General features: G+C 40.0%; 1 protein-coding gene across 5 annotated transcripts in view; it reads right to left on the bottom strand.

The window, feature by feature from the left end:
- MAGI1 (membrane associated guanylate kinase, WW and PDZ domain containing 1) overlaps nt 1-20780 on the bottom strand; it is a 336329-nt gene that overhangs the window by 169055 nt on the left and 146494 nt on the right. The gene's annotated exons all lie outside the window — the stretch shown is intronic.

Genomic DNA, 20780 nt, shown 5'->3' with positions numbered 1-20780 from the left:
AGAAGGCAAAAGCTGCTCCCATTGGAGGTACTAATAAAGCTGAACGTGGCACAACATCAAATAAGTGCTATACTTTGTATTAGTATCTACTACAGCCCACAGCAGGAGTTAGGAAAGAATAGACTGAAGGAGTTAAGAGCACCCAAAGTCCTTAAAAACAACAAAATAGCATCCAATGCTTTTCACTTAAATGTATTTATTCCCCCATTCAGTTTTGAACACTTTCAGAAGTGTGCCAGAATAAGATGAGTTAAAAACAAAACAACAACGAAAAAAAAAGAAAAGAAAAAAATGTAGCTGTTAATGATCAATGACAGTTGCTGAACACCAAATCCTTTCTTGTAACAGCACATATAAGGTGAAGAAACTTAATGAAGTCTTTCCCCTCAAAATATTTCCAAGATGGGAATAGGGAATAACATGGACATTAATTTGACTGAAGAGCAAAAACAGGGATAGAAACTCTTCTGTTCTAAAAAGAAAAGAAAAAAGCTCTGGAAAAGCTTCCGAAAAATGAAACCAGGATGATCAAAGTCAGGAGCAGTTGCAACACAAGGACCAAGAGAGTGGGCTGGGATGCTGCAGCCTGTTGGGGACATTGGCCTCCAACATGTCCCGAGGTCAGCTGGGGACTGGGCACTCCCTGCCTCTCCCAACACAAGGACTGGGAGACACCAAGGAAAGGTAATGGGAGCCCGGTTCAAAATCATGCAGCAAGGGCAGTAGTTCACACAGGCTGTGCAGATCTCACTGGAGAGCACTTTCAGTGCAACAAGGTTATTGAGGAGACTCAAGGGGAAATGGAAAAGACAGACCCACTGGGGGTTGCAGAATCATAGAATGGTTTGGAATGGATTCAGAACAGGTTGGAAGGAACCTTAAAGATCATCTTGTTCTCATCCCCTGCTGTGGGCAGGGACACCTTCCATTAGACCAGGTTGCTCAATGCCCCATCCAACACGGCCTTGAAAAGAAGGGGGTGTAGGAAATCCCTTGAGTTGAAAATTAATTGCTGGTGGCAGGGAAACCTGGGAAAGAAGTGGGGGAATATCAAATATCTTGCTCTTTTCCTTTCCTTTGCCAGGCATCTTAATTATGGCCTCAGCTGGAGCCAAAATGCTGGACTACATGGACCTCAGGCTGAACCACGGCAGCTGTGGTTTTTTATCATTTGCATTATGATTTTTTGGATTATTGAGTATGTAATGCAGAGATCATCTCAGTGCTTCTGGACACTGAACATAGCACCACAGTTGCGCAGATTCCTGGATGGAGCCTCTAGGAATCACTGCAGAGCAAATCAAGAATAATAATACTGCAATGGAGTGCAGTTGGACAGTGGGATTGGGAGCTGGCAGCAGCACCAGGCAAAGGGTGACATGAACAAGTGGAAACTGTGACATGCCCATGGACAGGATCAGCCTACCCACCTACTGCAGCCCTGCAACATTTTAACACAGATGTTGGTTTAGAAACAAAACTAAACACAAAAAAACCCACTCTGTACTCTGCGGTACTAAGTCAAATTTTAAAAATAACTCTTACTGAAGAAAGGAAGGCTCAGGCAGCTATTAACAGAAGGAAAATTTTTAAAGACCAAGATGCTCATTACAGAAATGGCTCAAACAACAAAACTGAAATTAAGGGAGATATAATTGGCTCAACACGCTTTCCTGAGTGACCCCAGCAACATCCCTCACTCCAAGAGCAGATTATCAACCCATTTTCTAACAAAAGGTCTCCAGTTATTACACCATAAAACTGGTTTCCCACACAGGAGGCACCTGGAGGGTTTCATAGACCTGTGGGCTACAGTTTTTCAATATCAGAGCTGACTTTCCAAACCCCAAATGTTTGATTTCATATCACATTGTTTTACTCCAGAGGGAGACTGGGCACAACAAAAAGAGCACCTGCTGAAATGATAAAGCAGTTCTTTATCTTTTAACTAAACAGTCCATATTTTTCTTTGCACAAGGTGGTTTTTCCTAGCAAAAATGGATAACTATGACAAACAGTTTGGACATAATGCAAGGGTTTATTCCAGTGGAGAAATTAATGCACTGAACTGCATGTATCACATTACGTAAACTTTCTCCCAAAATACTGTGTGATCCCTGGTTCAATGATTTATGGCAAAACAATATCTTGAGGTGAAAAAGCTCTGCTGAGCTAGGGCTTGTCTGACCACAGAAAATATGCAATTTACTGATGATACCTGCTTTTAGCTTCCCTCTGTGCCCATTCCATCTAGCATCTCAGTCTATTATGGCCCTGCTGGAAAGTTTGGTTATTTGGTTTATGCAGTAGCTGGGATTTCCCAGCTGAGTCACTGAAGCACTAGTTTAGAAGGCAGTTGCAAAAACAGGGGCTGTAGAAATACTTGCACTCACATGAGTGTCCCCTCAGGGAGCTCACAGTGATGCTTATTTCTATTACATTTATTTTAAGCGGGAAGGAAAAAAAAAGAAAAGGTGAAAAAAAAAACAAACAACTCCAAAAAAAGCCTGCTAAGCTACATTCCTGTTGCTAAATTCCAGAAAAGTCTTGACAGGAATAAAGGCTTCTTGCAGCCCTGACAATCTCTGTTCTGCAGTGGCTGAAACCACAGCTGTGGGCACAAGCAGGTTCACCCCACTCAGTTCACTCCACTGCATGGCAGAAGAAAATAAGCTGACACAGAAACTAACTCTATGTAGAAAGCTGCCAAAGGGATCCAGCCTGGAACATGTTGGATTCTTTACCATTTCAAATGTTTTACTCCACTCTGATCTTTCCCAAGAATCTCCTCAAAGCTGAGAGGGCATGTTCTTGGTACTGGCATTATTTAGTAGATTCTAGTGGTAGATGAAAGTTTATGAACTCTGATATACTCTGAGTCTGAAATGTATGCACCCATAATCCCCGAGAACCTAAAAAATATGCCAGTGACATTTCAGCAACCTCCTCTGTGCAAATCATAGCAGCAAAATTCATTCTGATCCTCAAGGGCACCGCTGGCTTGTGCAAACTCACCCTGAGAACAAGCCTCACCCTCTGATGGCTCCTGTCCAGACACCAGCCACCACCAGGCTGGGTGGATGGGCAGATGCCCAGAACCTCCTGCCTTTACACAAAAGTCCTCCTTTTGTAAAATCTAAATCCATGTCTAAGTTGTGCTCAAGAAAATACCTGGTACCAGTTTCCTTAGAGATGAGTTGTGTTAACCAGAAGTATATACTGCCCTTCAAAATACTCCTCTGTTCTCATGGAGACTGGATTTTACATTTACTCTTTTGAGATTCGTTCTTCTCTGCTAAAAGCATGTGAAGGGGTCCAACAGTGATAATAATGGAGGAACAAGAGAGACAACCCAAAACCAGCAGTTTTCGAAAGCAGAGGATACAGGTCTTGAAGACCCACTGCTCAGCTCTTCCTTCCTGCTGGCCAGGACATGCTGGAAATTACTTATTTGCACACAGAAAAATCACTTTGTTATTTTTGTAATCAAAATTAGGCTGATACACGGTAGCTTTAGAAAATGAAACATACAAAAAAATGCAAAACTCATCAAAATTTACAAACTTTCATAAGTAAAACACGTTCAAAGGTTTTTGTTGCTCTTGCAACAGTTTCTTTCCCCTTTTTTCCCCACTGAACAAAACCAATGCCCCTTTTTCATGTAAAGATAATCAGAGAACCAGCTTTTCACTGCTTCTCTCCCCATAGTACTACTCCAAATTTGAGATGTTTCCATTTTATTATCTGAATCCTTCCCTACCTTTGAATGAAACAAAGAGCAACTCACTAAATGGCTGTTTTTCTCAGTTATTCTTAATTATTATACTGTATTTTAGAGAACAACAATCATCCTCCCCCACCACTACATCACAACAACAATATTTTAGTAGTAAAAGGAAACTCAAGGAGGAAACATCTGTCACAGAAAAAAAAATATTTACTGACATATGGTTTTCTGAGAAACAATAAACCCTCCTTGTCAGTTTTGTGCAGCTCAAAATGTACCTTAGATGGTTTTGTGATTAATGAAATATATTGACTTTTTCTAAACACATTCTTTTCAAACCTGCAATTCTGTCACACATTTGTCCTCCAACAGTTACGTGATATGAAGTCACTAGAGAAGCTGTGCTCTGACACTTACTGCTACAATTCCCACTTTCTGCAGGAAGAAAGCTGCACGTGGGATCATCCAGCACCGTCTTTGCTCTGTGAGAACATCCTCTCTTCGAGAGCAATCCCACCACCGAGCAGCAGTACAGACCTGGGGGCTGAAAGCCTCTTGCCTTATTGACATCTTGGCTTGCAATAAGGAAAGCAGACTACATAAGTGACCAAGCAAAACCTGAATTTTTTTTTTCCAAGAAAAAGCTGAGTGTGAACATCGCAAGGCTGCCAGCACCTTCCTGCCAGCTGGTGGAGAGACTATGCCAGAACTGCGCAATGTGTGCATTCTGAAGATATATTTTAAACTCATGTTTTATGCCTTTGGAAAGTATCATTTTATAGTTTATATTAATTACTGCAGCTGTTTTATCCCATTTATGTTTAGAGATGGTCATAGATAATCCTGATAAAGAGCCATACTCTGACAGAGCCTATAGATGCTCGTGCAAAGATGGGTCAGGGTCAAGCCCGGGACACACTGGTCCCTGACCTATATTACACTCCTGTAAGCAGATTACACCAGTATATATTTTTTTGCTTTACCCTTCTTTGGGAAGGCTATCAATTGCTACATTCACAGGGGCTGATAGCATCTGAACTGGAAAAATCCATTTTCCATTCCTGAATTGCAGCAGAATGCCCCCTCTCTTGTCAGGAACTCTGTTTAAAGGCGTCTTTAGCAGAGGGATTCTCTCTGGGCAGACAAAGACCATTTCAAAACAACAGGGCCATGAAGCAATGAAAGGTTAAAGGCCTCACTAAAGGGATAAAAGTGCAATAGAGTCATCTGGATTAAGGTTCTCTCTCGCCGCCCTGATGTCTACATTGAGAGGGAAGGATTCAATTTTTTAAAGACACATGCTGGATTTGCAGTATAAACCCCTGATTGTAACATACTGTCTTTCATCTGAAGATCTCTATCTGGAGGTATTTAACAAACACTAATAAGTTACCATGGCTGGCAGGGTTTTACTTCTGTGCTACAAAATGCAGAACTGTAGAAAAGAGGAAAAAAACCCTACAAAAACCAAACAAAAAACCCCAAACCTTGCTCGTTTAGAGGCATGAGCAGAGAACCTGCAGCTCACATTTTTTAAAGCAGCAAGCGGACTTGAAATCTCAGCTGACTGGCCTTTGTGGTTGGGTGACTTCTCTCATGCTCCTCTTTCCAGGGCTGCTGCTCCTAGCAGAAGGCACTCAACACAAACTCATCTATAATTAGAGGCAAAATAGTTCCCCTTAACTATAAAGTACATTAAGGAACCTGGTTATAAATCTATCAACTCCCTTAAAAAAACCCACATTTTTTAAAGAAATATTAAAATATTAATAATGTAACTCAAGACAACTTCTCAATCTGTTGTTAAATCCTTACTAAAGAGTGGGGTGTAGACAGGGCTCCTGAGAAGCAGAAGAGAGTTCTTAAAAACTTTTCCATACAGCACTTAGCACAACAATACTGCCAGGGCACCATCACTGTCTCTTACTAATACTTGCAATGGATTTTCATCAACTCCTTGTGAAAAGGTGGCCCTGAGACTCACATATATATTTTGTTAATGCCTGGAGAGATTCTTATTATTCTATTTCTGGATCAATTAATAGGATAATTTTCATAGTAAGGTACTGGAGGTAGCAACCCATCTTAAAAATGAAGGCTGAGTAGATTTTTATCATGTAACAAGACTGCACTGGTAACCACATCATCACAAAACATTCCTAATTCCAGTAGTTGTTATAGAAATGATAATAGTTTGTGCTACATCGTTTCAGTCTGTCCCATCCTTGTCTTCCAGCTGCTGTCCAAAAGTGATTATAAATAATGGGGCTATAAAAGCCATTCAATAATTAGAAGATTCATTGGCCATATGCCAGCAGTGACAAAAGAGAGTGATTTATGTAAGATGAGTCTGTCACATCTGTCAGATCACAGTTTCATTACGCCTGTGGCTTTAAGGTCACAGTTTAGCACTGTTCCAACAGCCATTTGTCAAGGGGGTGTTGGGGAGAAGAGGTGTAATACATCATGGTTTTGTTTGCTTTCTTGTTTTAACTACTAAGTAAATAAGTAAATAAAGTCCAGTACCTACATTTGTTATTTCATGTCTCTTGTGAGGTCAAAGATACAAGAAAACATTCATCATGGTTGGCCAGAGTTCAAATAAGATCACAAAGCACAAACATCCAGTTTAAAAGCCTTAAGCATTCATGTGGCTTCTTAAATTCAATATATACTAAGCATTTCTGTCTTCCAGCCACCCATGAAATGAAGGCACCTTGTAAACCCGTAACATGTTGGTAAATTAATTGCTACTACATTTTCCTAACACAAGTAAACTTAAAAACCTTTTATGGCTCAGTGTTCTAAACTGATATATAAACATTGCCATGGGAGTTTCAGTTTAAAAATTAACATGGCTCAGCAAACAACTAATTTGATCCCAATTCCATTTTCTCCTCTTTTTTTCTTCTAAACAAACAAACAAAAAACACCAATGAACTTTTATTGCTGGGGACCAATACCAGTACTATAAAGTCCAGATGTTTGGATGTTCCCCATAAAAGCTTCAATAACGTCATCTGTTATTGTCAGTGATTGCTTCCATTCCAGCGTGGACAGTCTCTGGTGAGAAAAACTACTGGTCTGAGGGTACAAACTGGATCTCTGTTGGAAATGCTACACCCAGTCAAAGCCAGTATATTACTGTAATTTGTACCAGCCTCCTAGAGCCAGACTGCACACAGAAGAATTGCTCAGATCAGAGCCTGGATGCTGCCATTATTCTAACAAATCCATGCCACAACCAAAGCAAAATGACTGCTCATCCTTTACCCACCTCTTGAAGTAAAACATAAAACGCTTCCCAATTTTTATGCTTTAAAACCTTCTCAGAACAACAAAGCCTCATCCATTGCAAAAGCCTTCCAGTGGAAGGAAATTATGATAAGCTGGAGGGTTCTGCCATAAAGAATTGCACAAAGTTACAGGATGAACTACCTACACAGCAATAAAACTCCACTTTGATGGAACATGGTTAAGGCTTCAGCAGCAGCCTGGCTGCTGAATCAGCAGCGAGCACTTCAGTGCAGCTAGTAATTCCTGTCTGGAGAATGAATAACACTTGTTACTTTATTACTAACAGAACTTCTTAAAATATTATTTTAGGTGTAAGCTGTGAATCTGAAGGAGATGTATTCACTCAAAACTTTCGGGTCATGTTCAGAATCAGGCGCAACCAAGAGCTTTCTTGGCACGGTACCTTTGGTATCACTCTCAACCTGCATGGGTGAATGAACCAACACTGAAGTGGTAATTCACAGCATTTGCTGCTACAGAAATGCACTTAACAGATCATAAATCCCTGGTGAAACTATTCTACGGGCACCTCACCTCATCTACTGCATTCACAGGGCGCTCCACCTTATTTTCTGTACATTAATAGGGATTCACGTTTCTACTGCAAATTTAAACAAATAGCCTTTCAGTTGAGAAGTGCCAGAAAAACCCACAGAGCTCAGCCTTGGATGCTGAAAAGAAAAAAATATTGTTATTTATACACCAGGCCTGAAAATTTTGAACACTCGTGACAATCAAACTTCTGTTGCCCCCAGCGGAATTCAGGCCGTCAATACCAGCAAATCCAGCAGTAAGCCAAGCCTTTCTCCCCCTTTGGCCTCTTCAAGCTTCTGGCATCCTCAAAGTTCCAGCCCTGAATTCTTGAAGCTCTTGGGGAAGAAACTTTCCTTCACCCTCCAACATCTTTGCAGTCCAGGATAACCCTGACCTGGGATAGAGGGAGGCCACACAGCCACGATGGCACCCCCAGAAGGGGAGCATGGTCTGCTACAGGCAGACAAATCAGATCTTTCTATCTCAAGAAGGAACTATTTTATTACTCTCTTCCACAAAATACTGAGGTTTGAGTTTGGTTTTTTTTCCTGTGCCTGAGCAGGTCAGTGTTGGTAGGTGACACAAATTACTGGGGATTGCTAAAGCTTTTGTGTCCATATGGATTCCGAAGCACCACAACACTAAATAAATGATGACATTTCTCCAGAGAAAGTGGCAACCATATCTGCCCCAGTAAAGTCTAAGGAGAGAAAATCTGATACATGTGATGTAAAAATATGGGTAGCTGAAAACACACAGCTCAACAGCAAGAGCACATGACGAATAGAAAAGGGAAAAGAAAGGTCAGCAGTAGTAATGAGTGCTGGCCTTAGATACCTCTAAAACACATTTGAACTGGCCAGGCACAGAGCTTCAGAAACATGACACTGGTACATCCATATGGATGCTGGCAGATGTAGAGCCAGCCAGGGTGCTTCACAGGCATAGTTAATTATGAACCCAACTAACTATTAAGAACTGGAGATTAACCACTCCTACACTGCTACTGACTCATAGGAGACCTCTTTTCTTCCCCTCATGCCATTCTCAAAAAATGCTGCAAGCTCCCCAACTCTTGCCTCAGCTTTTGGTTTTCCTTGTTCACTTTGAAGAATCCATAGACACACAACAAGGAGAGAGTCCAGACTGTCAGGTGGTCTCTGGGAATGACAGTAGAGAGCAAGGTGAGCCAAGGTGAGAGAAGGGACCTGCTGGGATGAAAAATGCAGAATATTTTCCAAATAAAATGAAAAATCTCCAGGATAAAACTGCAATCCTGATTAACAGCCATTAATATTAACATTAATACTGATCAATGTTTTCACGGAAAAGCTCAGGGAGGTAGGTGTGCAAAGAACAAAGTAATGCAACATCCTCTAGACCTGTTTTCAATGAAATTTGGATTAGCATCATGCTAAATACTTTAGACAGTTCTGTGGCCAGATCAGTGTTGAACCAGAGTTAACTGACAGTCAAGCTGCAACATTAAAGCTATGTCCATAAATGCTTCCTCTTGGCAGTGACCTTAAACCAAGCGCCCTGAGCAAAGCCTCAGCTCTGCAAAACTTTACAGAAAGCCAGACCCAGAGGTGAACTTAGAGAAGCAGAGACATTCCTCTGAGGAAGGCTTTCTGTCTTGCACACAAAGACACTGCTGTGCTGGGGTATTTTGCACTGCGTGTTCCAGCAAGAAAGAGCAATGAGGAGTACGGAGCGGTCAATAGTGGCAAGAATCATTGATGCTGCCACGTAGGCTTTTAAAAAAAAAAAAAAAAAAAAAAGAAAATAAAAAAATCCCTCCTACACAACTGAAGTGAATGCAGAATGAAGCCATTGTAAGAGAGTGCCATGGGATGCAGCCTATTTCCATGAGCGGCTCTGAAAGATTGAGGCTGAGCGGCTCAAGCCCCGTCTGCGCTGAGCCTTTCCATCAATGAACACAGACCAGGCTATGTGAGCAGCCCAACCTTCCGGTCATACCTCATCAGGAACACACAGCCTGCCTGGGAGCCACACAACAGCGTTTGTCACTGACACCTACTCTGTACAACTGTGTTGTGTGAAGCAACCTGGATAAGGGAGCGTTGTTTCTTTTCCTTCACTCCGAGTCTCAAGCTGCCAGCAAGCCTTGCCTTTTCTGGGATGCAGGGAGGGCTTATGGGAGGCAGCAGAAGTAGGGCATGGGGTGAAGAAGAAAGTCTAGCTCCAACAGTAAGAAAAGGAAAATCAAGATGAAAGGCATTTGCAGTCTTTCACTCCAAGGAAACGACCCGTTTCTGGAAATGAGATGCATATCTCTGTATGTCTCCTGAAAGGAGTTACCATATGTTCCAAAAGCAGGATATAATATTTGAGCTGTAAAAGCCAAATCAGCTTGAGAAACAGACGGCATTACAATGCTTTAGCAGAACAAGCCCCACATAACAATGTGCCAACAAACTCATTTTCTAGAATGGCACTAGGAAAATATTTGCAAAATCTGAAACCCATTCCCTAAATACAGCATTTGGTTCTTCCAGAAAAATGGGAAAAAAGTTACACATATGCCAGAATTGGGGAATTTTTAGTAGCTATTCGTATTCTTTGATTTTTTGCTTACTTTTCTCCATAATTTAGGCATGGATAGTAGGTTTCACTGCTCTTTTTTAAATCTCAAACTCCTTCAGCAGTCAAGTCATTCTTGTTCCTCCTTGATTGCTGGAGGGACAAACTCCCATATTGCCCAGCCAGGTCACCTCTGAATACTAATCACAGCATTACAGTTTTTCACTCTGACCTCACGGGCTCCGGGGCACATGTCAATATTAACAACCTCATTTCCAGAGGCACTGAATACATAAAATCTAATGCTGAGAACCTGTGATTGTCAGGCCATAAACCACACACTAAATGCAGATATTGTCAGAACACTAGAATTTTGATGTTGCTTTTTTAATTTTTTTTTTCCCCCCTCACAAGTGCCTCTATCACATAAAAAAAAATGGCCTTCTTGGAAGAAACCAGCTACAAATCATAATGTGTCCAAAGCATCTGCCAGCTGCTTTGGTCTGTTCTCTGGTGTAGCTGGATGATACACACTCAGGTGCACCAGTGTCTCACCACAGAAAAATAAATTATTATTTTCCTCTGCAATACACCCATCTACAGAGGGCTACAGGTTAATTTTCCAACTTCCTCCAGCAATTTCCCAGAAACAAGATTTTTGAAGAAACAAATAAAATCAGAAACAAGACTTGCTGTGGTCTCTCCGTAGCAAGTGAAGGTCCTGCTCCTACTACACTATTTTCAAAGAGCACAACTAAGCTTAACCTCAGATGGACCTGCTTTTTTCTTTTTCCTATTTTAAATGTAATTACACACTTGTGTACACATAGAATAGACACCGAACTACAAGCATACAGTACAAAAAGAAGCACACAGGCTACAATGCTTTGCAATTTAGAAAGTCAAGCTCTCAAAGCTGAAAATAATTATGAGCTAAATCTGTTGGGAAAAAACATTTAAATGGAAAAACGTGTATAACAGTTGGGAGCTGTTGAAGCACACTTTACAAGAGGCACAAGAAGCCACAAAAATGGAATAAGAAGGTCACGCTGGTTTAAAAAACAACCTGGCTTATAGGGAAAGTGACTGCAGCTTTTTTCAATTTTGTCTTGAAGACAAAGGGAAAACAAGATCTAAGCAACTGGACTAGTTCCGTTTAATTATTGTAACTGCAAATACATTTGTTTTATTTTTATTTTACCATTACAAGTGTCTTCTGAGGGTTGGAGGATATTCTCCATCCCTGGAAAATGTTACATCAAGATTGAATGTTTTTCTTGAAAAAACATGTTCAAGTTTAAAGAGAAATTGATTCAAACGAGTTCTATAATGGCCTGAGCTATTACTTGGAAATGTAATTTAGGAAGATAGTGTTGAATAGTCCGGGGTAAAGTATCTGGAAGAATGGGGAATTTAAAAGAGTTCAGAGCAAAATAATGCCACGAGCTGAAGCTTTTCAATCAGCTGACCAAGAACCTACACAAGTTGAGAAAACCTCAGTGGTAAAAGGAAAGTGTTAACATGACTATTCTGTTGTAAAAGCAATTCAATACACAGCATTGTGGGCCTCCCTTTTGTGCAGGAAATGGGACTGAAATTCTAAAATAAGACTTTACAGCACTGACAGAATAAATGAGTTGGCTGAAGCAAGCAAGAACTACAGCAGTCCAGTTTGTTATTGGTTTTAATAAAGTTCTACTATATCTTATTGGCAAAACTCAAAACTAAGAGTGAATGAGGGCAACTTCCACATACAGTCATGTAAAAAAAAAAAAAAAAAAGAAAGTTCTGATTTTCAGGCCTGTCTCTTCCACATAGAGCAACCCTTCTCTTCTGTAACCTCCACATTAAAGGTTAGTCAATGACAACATCTAAAATATCAAAAAACTCACATTTGAAACAAAAAAACTAGTAACTTGAATAGCCTTGGTCTCCAACATAAATTTAATACCTCATAAAAAACAAGTTTGGCAATAAAAAAAAGTACATGAAAAAACTTACTAGGCTCTGTAATAAATATCTTTTTTGCCTTGGTCACAAGGTCTTGGTTTCTTAATGAGTTTAGGAGTGCCTGTATCATGTTTCTGTCACCCCAACTTTCCCCCCCAAGAAACAAATATGAATATTACAGATGGTAAAAACCACATTTTCTTGAACAGGAAATAAATGTTTATACGTGGCATATAGCAAAACATACATTTCCAGAGACAATAGCTACAAGATTTAGACTTCTTAGTGCAGGAATTTTTAATGGAAAACACATTTTTGGGCATAAGAATTTTAATTACAAAGAAACAGCACACAAGTTGCTCCTTTAGATTTAAAGCAGAGCAGTTCTGCGGCAGAATCAAAAAGACATGGTTCTCTTTTGGTGAAAAACAGAATACTGGAATAAAGAGAGGAACGCTTAACTCGGACATGTGGTGGGTTAGACATTTCCACAGAATGCTTTTGATCACAAAACGACATTTGTCAAAAATGAAGATATTTCTCAAGAACTTGACATTTCTGCAGAAATCAGACATAGCTCTGATGGTGCCTTTTCCAATCATGCCTTAGCCTCCCAGGCTACTCCTGCCCAGTGGTTCATATGTTTCCAAGCTCAGTCAATCAAGTCCATCTTCCTATCTCTCCCCTTCTCACAATCATTAGACAATGTATACAGCAGGAATAAGAATTAGTACACCAATCTGAAGGAGGTGTCTTGTGAAAGGCTACCGATACCCAGGCTTGATCTTCACACTGCCAACAAAAAGAGAACCAAAGCACCAGCTCAGTTTTGAAAACACACACAAAAAAATTGGTACCTCCAGAATGAAGTTTCACAGATTCTGGTTTGGTAAAAAAGGAAATACAGGCCTTTGTGGCAAGTGAACCCTCCTTTGTGTGAGCACATCTACTTAGCCGCAGGCATCTCACCCTAAAAACAATTAACTGGAAAATACAAGACCAGAAGTGGTCAAAGTAACAGTTTCCCAGAAGTCAAAGTGGAGGGAAACACTGGTTTCATTCCCATAACATTACTCTTTCCAGCAACAGACTGGGTGGCTTTCTTGCATATCCACAAAAAAGGGCTTTTGTGAAAGATTAACAGGAAAAGCAGAGATGAAAAAGGTTTTCCTGATGACTTTGGCATCATGGGACTTTTCCCATTTTACAGGACACAAGTAGACCTGACCATGCTTTATGCCCATTTTTGCCAGCAAGTGTTGGCTTTCCAAACTCACATGGTTCTAAGCAATTTGCAATTCTGCCAGGGAATCTTCATGCTCAAGCATCAGCTTTACTGTCACTGCCATTAAAACCAACAGCCACTTTATTTTTTAAATTATTTTGATAAGCATTCCGGTGATCCAGCTAAAGACAACAAGAGAGGTGATAGAAAGCTATAAAAATCAGCATTAATTGTCTACATACTAATTCTTCCTCAAGTTTTTATTCTTTAATTTTTGAGAGCTCTCCTTGTACTTTCTCGGTTGGTTTGCAAAACAACATTTTTCAGCCCCATTTAATCAAATGCATTTGGATGGAGGTCTCTGACTCTGAAATGGAAAGCTCTAATCAGCTTATCCTCAAATTCATTTTATGCTTCTCTCACTTTTGGTAGTGCTGGAATTTCAAAGCCCTGGAATTTCTGCAAGGCTGAAAGACTTTTTAAGCAACACAGGCACACTGAAGCCTCTTGTACTCCATCTACAACTGGAGGAGAAAAACAAGCTGTAGAGGTCTAAACTGATCCAGCAAGAGATGCAAGGAAGCACAGTATGGGCCTCACATTTCTACTGAGTGAATGTCACTGTGGTTTCTGCTTTTATGTTACTTTGGGACTTCCTAAAGCTCTACCTCCACTCATTAAGCCATCAGGAGCTTTTCTGCTGACTTAAAAGGACTCTGGGTCAGAACCTCCCAGCTTGGCAAGAAGAGATGTCAGACCTATGGCATGCAAAAGGAATAGCTATTTATCAAAGGAGCAGTCCAGAATCACGCACTGTTCCTGCTTGAACACAGTCCCACTGTCCCACTTTTAGAGTCTGAACCAGCATAGACAAACAAAGGAGGAACTTTGGAAGACAGGTAGGTTTTTAAATAGAATAGAGCATTATGCACAACAGGCATCCTGGGGCCACGGATGAACAGTTAACAGAGGGGACTTAAAATCCCAAGTCTCCTCCAGACAGGATTTCTGCACTGTTGTCCCCAGATTTATGGTCTCACACTCCCCGGCTAAAAAGCCCCATGGTGAGACCCTCAGGTTCCTAGAAATAAACTCTGTTACTGTTTCTTAGTGAGTCCAGCCAGGCTGGCATGGTAAATCCACCACCTTTGACATGTGTTTTCTCATACTTCTCTCCTGGGAGTTTTAAAATTGTATGTCAAAATATTAGTTAATTGGTCTAATTTTACGCTTCTTTGTTTTTGGCTTTTCCTTTCAGACACAGCCTGTTTGACAGTCAAGCTTTTAAAAGGAGCTCAGGAGAGTGGCCCTTTTGTGATAAAATGCTCCCCTGGTCCTGCCTTTCCACCTGTGCTCAGACCCAGAAATTCCTCAAACAAGGTACATCCACAGCTGCTGTATAAACACCATGTACACACAAGCCTGCACTGCCAGCACATAAATGGCAGATGCATCTACACAGGCTGACAATTGATTTACTCATAATTTGCAACCCTTTGTAAAGGAACTAGACTTCCTAGCAATCAATGAGAAAATAACCTTGTTAGCAAATAAGCCAAGGTTCTTTTAAATTAATCAGTTCTTTTTCATCCAAACAGTATAGATAATGAAAGAGATGGTGACATTTTACATGACCTATAAAAAGTAGTGTTTCTATTTTAGGCTCTCCTTCGTATGGGTGCCAGGATGATTATGTTTTGTTTACTGGACAAAATAATCTCTTATTTGTTAAGGCTTGAATGCAATTTCATACAGTACAAAATCTTATCTTCTATTGTCTTAATTATCATCTGGAGGGTTGAAACATGAGATGATAGCACAGAGCAAAATGAATATTAATGTGTTCTCTCTGCAATTTAAAGAGAAAGGACTTGGAGTTTTCTTTTGCCCATGTGCTTAACATGCCACAGCAGAATAGTGAATTATATCCCATTTAGCTGTTATTGTTTCTCCAAGTAGCACGAAGAAAACAGACATCAGACTCCCTACATTACAGGTGTTCAAACACACAGCCTTTTCCTCTAATTTCCTTTTACATCATTTGCTCAAAAGTTTGAAAATGTTTCCTACTTAGAATGGTGTGCAAGGCTATGCCACTGTTTTTAAAGTTCTTTGTATGACTCCTTTGTCACCTACAACATGTTCTCGTGTCAGCCTGAAAGTAGAAGCAGCAGGAGCCTTTTCTCTCATTTACCTCATTTGCATCCTAATAGCCAGAGAATTCAACGCACGGAGGAAAAAAAGGTGCTTGTATCCCGGGAGGAGATGGGGGAAAAAGAGAAAGTCTTGGATGGTGAACAGTGCACAGTGACTCCTTCCTAGGTAGAAATCAAAGGGATCTTAATGTGCTGATTTTAAATTAAAACAATCATAATGCATGGCCTGACTGGTTCAGAGTGATTCCAAAAGTATCAACAGGAAGCGAAAAAGAAGCACTCAGATGCAATGCTACATGGTTTAATTCTTTTGCAGTTTCATCCTGCTGTATCAGCACTGACCTTTCCAGGTCTGAAAAAGAACCGAGAAAAACAAAAACGTTTATTCTCCCTTTTTTTGAACAAAAAGAGGAACTGCATTAGACTTTTTTGGGGGGCTTCATACACACTGTTAGAAATTGAAAAGAATAAACGAAAATCAAGAAAGAGAAATATCAATTAGAAGAAGATTGGTTTCCAAATTTGTGCTGATATGGTAGTCAAGCTGTATTGACCAAAAAAAAAAATAAAAATCTTTCTTCAGAAAGAGAAATTTAAGTTACCCAAAAACATAGAAACAAAGAGTTTGTGCAGCTATAACTCCTTTTTAATTTACTTTTCATATGTGTCTCTATGGTATCTCACACCCATTAGGAAAGTGAAGCAAACGTTTCAGGTTTGACTTGGCCCTTGTGGACTCCAGGGTCAAATACAAACACAGCAATGATCATACAAAAAATCCTTTTGCCCTAGTGCTGTTTTATGCCGTGATTATTTTAAGGCCATTTTACATCTAAACAACTGCATCAGTTTTTTCTCTTTGAGGTTCTTTTAGTTTGTTTTAACTACTTTGCAAAATCCCCAGATGCATAATTCTGCTTTAGCAGCTGCAAATTCAATCAAGTGGATTAACTTCATGCCCACCTAAGTGGTGTTCAGAATACAAAAACATTCATCATCCCAGTGTTTCTGTTGCAGCCTAGATTCACTGAAGGATGAGACAAAAGGAAGACAGCCCTGTGCACACATTGTGACACTGTTAGGATAATCCCACCTGCGGCAGGAACACTGTGTTGGCACATTCCCTAAAGCCAAGGAGCCACAGCCTCCTCTGACCAATGGAATCCTCTCCAATATATTCACCACGTAGAATTAGAGATTAAAAAAGTAAGAAGTGGGGTTTAAAGGTATTAAAAGTTTGAGGAAACTGCTCCAATTAGCAACAGAAGAGTGTGAATTAGGTGCTAATCACCTCCATCAGCCCACTCCGCTCAAACCTAATGGGAGGTGAGTGGATGGGATCTGAGGCTCCTCATAGCTCCAGTTTATGGTTGTGGAAGGAAGTTTGCAGTGGTCTGTCCAGAACCGGCCTCCCCCACGGCACCAGCACTGCACTCGTGGGGAGCAGAGCCCTGAGACTTACTTTCCACAGCCAGCAGCTCTTCTAGAAGACTCCACACTGTACTTCTGCCCATCTCACACAAGCTTAAAAAACTCCAAGTCACCACCACCTGTGCAAGACCTCATATACAGAAGTCCTCCTACTATATTTCCAAACTGTTTAAACGAACACCCAGCAGCAGCCACAGAAACACAAATATCTTCTGTTTATTGGATGACATAGGACATTCTTACCTGAGCACTCCAAATAACAACCAACACCTGTATAAGTACAATGCTACTTGCTACAGTCAAAGAATAAGGCCACTCAAAAATATCCATCTAAAAATAAATTTAAAAATAAAGAAAAAGATGAAAAGGACAAAAAAAAAAAGTGGAATTAACAGCCAAACACCAAACAACTGAGAATGCAGTTAAGCTGACTGAGGTAAACCAAGAGCAAAACCTATCTGATAAATGATCAAATCATACAGTCTAGCAGATTAGTGTCTACTGAACAGAAGGACTGAAGAACACAGACACTCCAGTGTGATAGCTACAAAGCAGAGTTTAATGAAATGATAAGCTATTTAAGTAAAGCATTCACGGCTATGACAATTCATTTGCACAAAGTGAAAATAGAGTAGAAATTTGTCAAAATGCAAATACAACAGTAACCTATTGACACAGGGTCAAAATGTGAAGGGGAGAATCAAGTTCAAGACACCAGAGCTACAATTACTGCAGTGTTCTTATAACAACATTTCTCTCTTTACATTGCCATTTGCCATCCAAAGGTAGATCTAAGGAACTCATTAACATGAAGAAAACCAAATCAGACATTACTGAAAAGGAAGCGAGAAATATTCATCTTATAATTTGAATTAAGATTTCCTGCTGAAGATCACCTTTATCTTTCCAGGCAAAGTAGCAAAGCGATTCTGTAGAATTTAACTGAGAAATAAGGCACACAAAAGGGCTGCTTATATGCACATCTCAGTGGAAGATAGACAGTAGAAATAAGTCCTCTGTACAAAAACAAGCATTGCATATCAAACAACACTGCCATTGCTTACCTATGAAATATCATATTTATGTCACTGCTTACCTATGAAATATCATATTTAAATTTGTTTCTAGGGAAACTCACATTGCATCCCCCCCAAAATGTAGTTATTTTTACGTTAGTACAGTTATGACACACTAAACATAAATATATCTATGCCAAAGCAAAAGGAAGTACTTGTATTTCATTTTGAAAGTCATTGATCTGGTTAAGACATTGGTATTTTGACCACCAGGTTTAATTTTGAAAGGATTTGAGCAGCTTTACTGTCCAGCAGCCACGAATAATTCTGTGCTTGAATACTTTTTATAGAAGCACATGAAGCAGAGCACCACTGCAACCCATGAAGCACAGGTCATTACTCTCACTAGCTTTATTACATGGGCAAATTAATGCAGGCTAAACAAACTATACACTTCTCTCAACCCATCTGACTTCTTTTGCTCTCTCTCTCCATATACACACATGTAAATTTTTCTCAGAAACATTTCAGTTTTCCTAAGCAACACAACAAATTGTTTTGATCTTCTTATGAAAGGAAAACAAATGGATTAGGGATTCTCCCGGTGCCCAACAGCATACATGCAATAGAAGCTTTTGAACACTTCTGCACCTCTTCAACAACCTCTTTCAATAAGAATTCACCTTTTGCTTCAGCCGGATTGCTTAAAGAAAAATCTGTTCCACACTACAAGCATTACAGCTCTCATACAACAGGAAGAGCTGCAAATATCAGGAGAAGGTTGACTTGACTTGGCTGATAAAAAGAACTAACCTGGAAGCGTTAAAGGCACACGTGCAAACAATACACAAAACTATTAACTCGTTTATTTGGGATTGTGTTTAGTTCCCTCGGTAAAGAGAATAAAACGTGAGAGAGGACTGCAGGTGTTCAAAGGGGAAGCCAGAAAGAGATGCCTGACAGGTTTCAGTTCAGTTCTTCTATCAGCTATTCCAGGAACTTATTAATGTCAAAGGAGTTATGTCTGCATAAGCTAGAGGAGAGTCAAAGCACCAGTGTAAGCTGCCTGCAATAAAGACAGTTGCCTGCTGTGGTTGTCAGCACTAGGAAATCATATATCTCTGGATGGTGTCTTCTACAACTTTTTCCTTGTAATTCCTCACAATGGATTTTCTCCTCTTCTGCATTTTACAGCTTAAAACTGTATAAAGCTTGCCAACTCCACCTTGATTTTTCCTTCCTGGTAAATCATTAGAAATGACTGAAATAATTCTGTGCAAATAAACTCACGGCCAACCCTTCAGCTCCCGTCAAATGCCATTCTGAGGATTATGTGCCCTGAAAATGGAAGTTGCACCCAACGCCTTCCAAGTCCTTCACCTAACCAAAGTAGAAGGCTTGATATTAAGCAAATTCCTGATTTCACCATGGATTTGCAATTAAATATCACAGGAAACGGGTTTTTTTTGCAGTTTGACTTCAAATATGGTATGTGTCACAGTGTTGTGGGGGAACTGAAAAGAGAAAAGATGAAAACAGCACGGCTTGTCATCACTTCCATAATTTCATTGAGAAAATATTTCAGAAATATAAACTGGAATGGATGGGGTTTTAGGAAGACAAGGTTCTTTTTATTTAGTTTAGACAGAGCAGAGAGTGGCAAGAAAAACTAATGGATAAACTTCTTAACTATTCTGAGGCTCGTCAGGGGTTTGAGTGTGCCCTTCAGCCTGCTGCTTTCTGGAAAGCTCCAGGTTGCCAAGTGAGTGATTTCTATTCTTATCGACTCTTCTGGGACCACACAGTCTCCTTTTACTGGTAGGGTTCAAATGTTGTGTTCCCCTTGCCAATACAGGATATAATGGTCCACAACTCAGAAAAAAAATAATTCTTGCTGTTTAAGGACACAGTGACCACAGAAGCATATGACAGAAGATGTGAGAGAGGTACAACTACATGATGGTTAGGACAGACAATCTTTAAATAGAAAGGACACTTTTTTCCTAACTACTTTTTCCTTCTCCTTTTCTCTCTCTTTTTTTTTTTTTTTCCTGGGGTGGACTAAAAGAGACTGGATATTTTTCAAATACCCCACATATAAGTTATCCCACGTTTAACTTTATTGTGCCTTTCTTTTCTTTACCCAACCCTCCTGCCTGCTTAGATGAGAAGTTCAATGAACTATCAGTTACCTTCCAACATTATTCCTGAGCCTGATATGATACCAGTAGCAATATCCACAATACAAATACAGATGCTACATGCACACAGTTACATCCTTTTCTTCTTAAGGACAGAAACTTATTTTGGGCACAGATTTGTATCTGTTCTAAGTTCTCAAAAAAAAAAATCAGACATCTCAGAAACAAGAAGGATCTTGGGAAACCCAAGTAAACACTGCTGTACATCCTCATGTGACTGTGCACAAGCAGTTTAATGGTTCCATTAGAGGCCAGTACCAGACCCCACAGCCTGTTTGCTTTGCTGTACAGAACTTAAAATAACCACAAAGAGCAAATGCCAAGAGTTACTGTTATTACCATATGTAAAGTGCAGAACAAAATGATTTCCCATCAGTTTTGCTATGAAGAGAGCACGATTCGAGGATTACAGCTTTCGTGCCGAATGGCATCTCTGAAATTAAAAGCAATTCAAAGGAGAACCATCTAATAAAACAACAACAAGAAAGCAAAGAAGTCTGCTGTAGCAACACAAAACAGCAGACCATACAAACTGGTTGAGGCATAAAGGCAGAATGTATCCCAGCCAATGTTAGAGAACGTGGTTAAAATGGCTGAAAAGCTTATATCTCCTTCATTGTAACATTTTCGAGATCTGAGAACATCTTGAGTTCCTTATTAGCTGCAGTAAAAATGCCTTTAGTAAAAGGACACAGAAAA

The sequence above is a fragment of the Manacus vitellinus genome, unplaced genomic scaffold, assembly GCF_001715985.3.
Source record: "Manacus vitellinus isolate BGI_N305 unplaced genomic scaffold, ASM171598v3 scaffold_14_pilon, whole genome shotgun sequence".
In the NCBI taxonomy this organism is placed as follows: Eukaryota; Metazoa; Chordata; class Aves; order Passeriformes; family Pipridae; genus Manacus; species Manacus vitellinus.
Note: the sequence above shows the minus strand (reverse complement) of the source record. Positions and strands in the feature narration are given on the sequence as shown.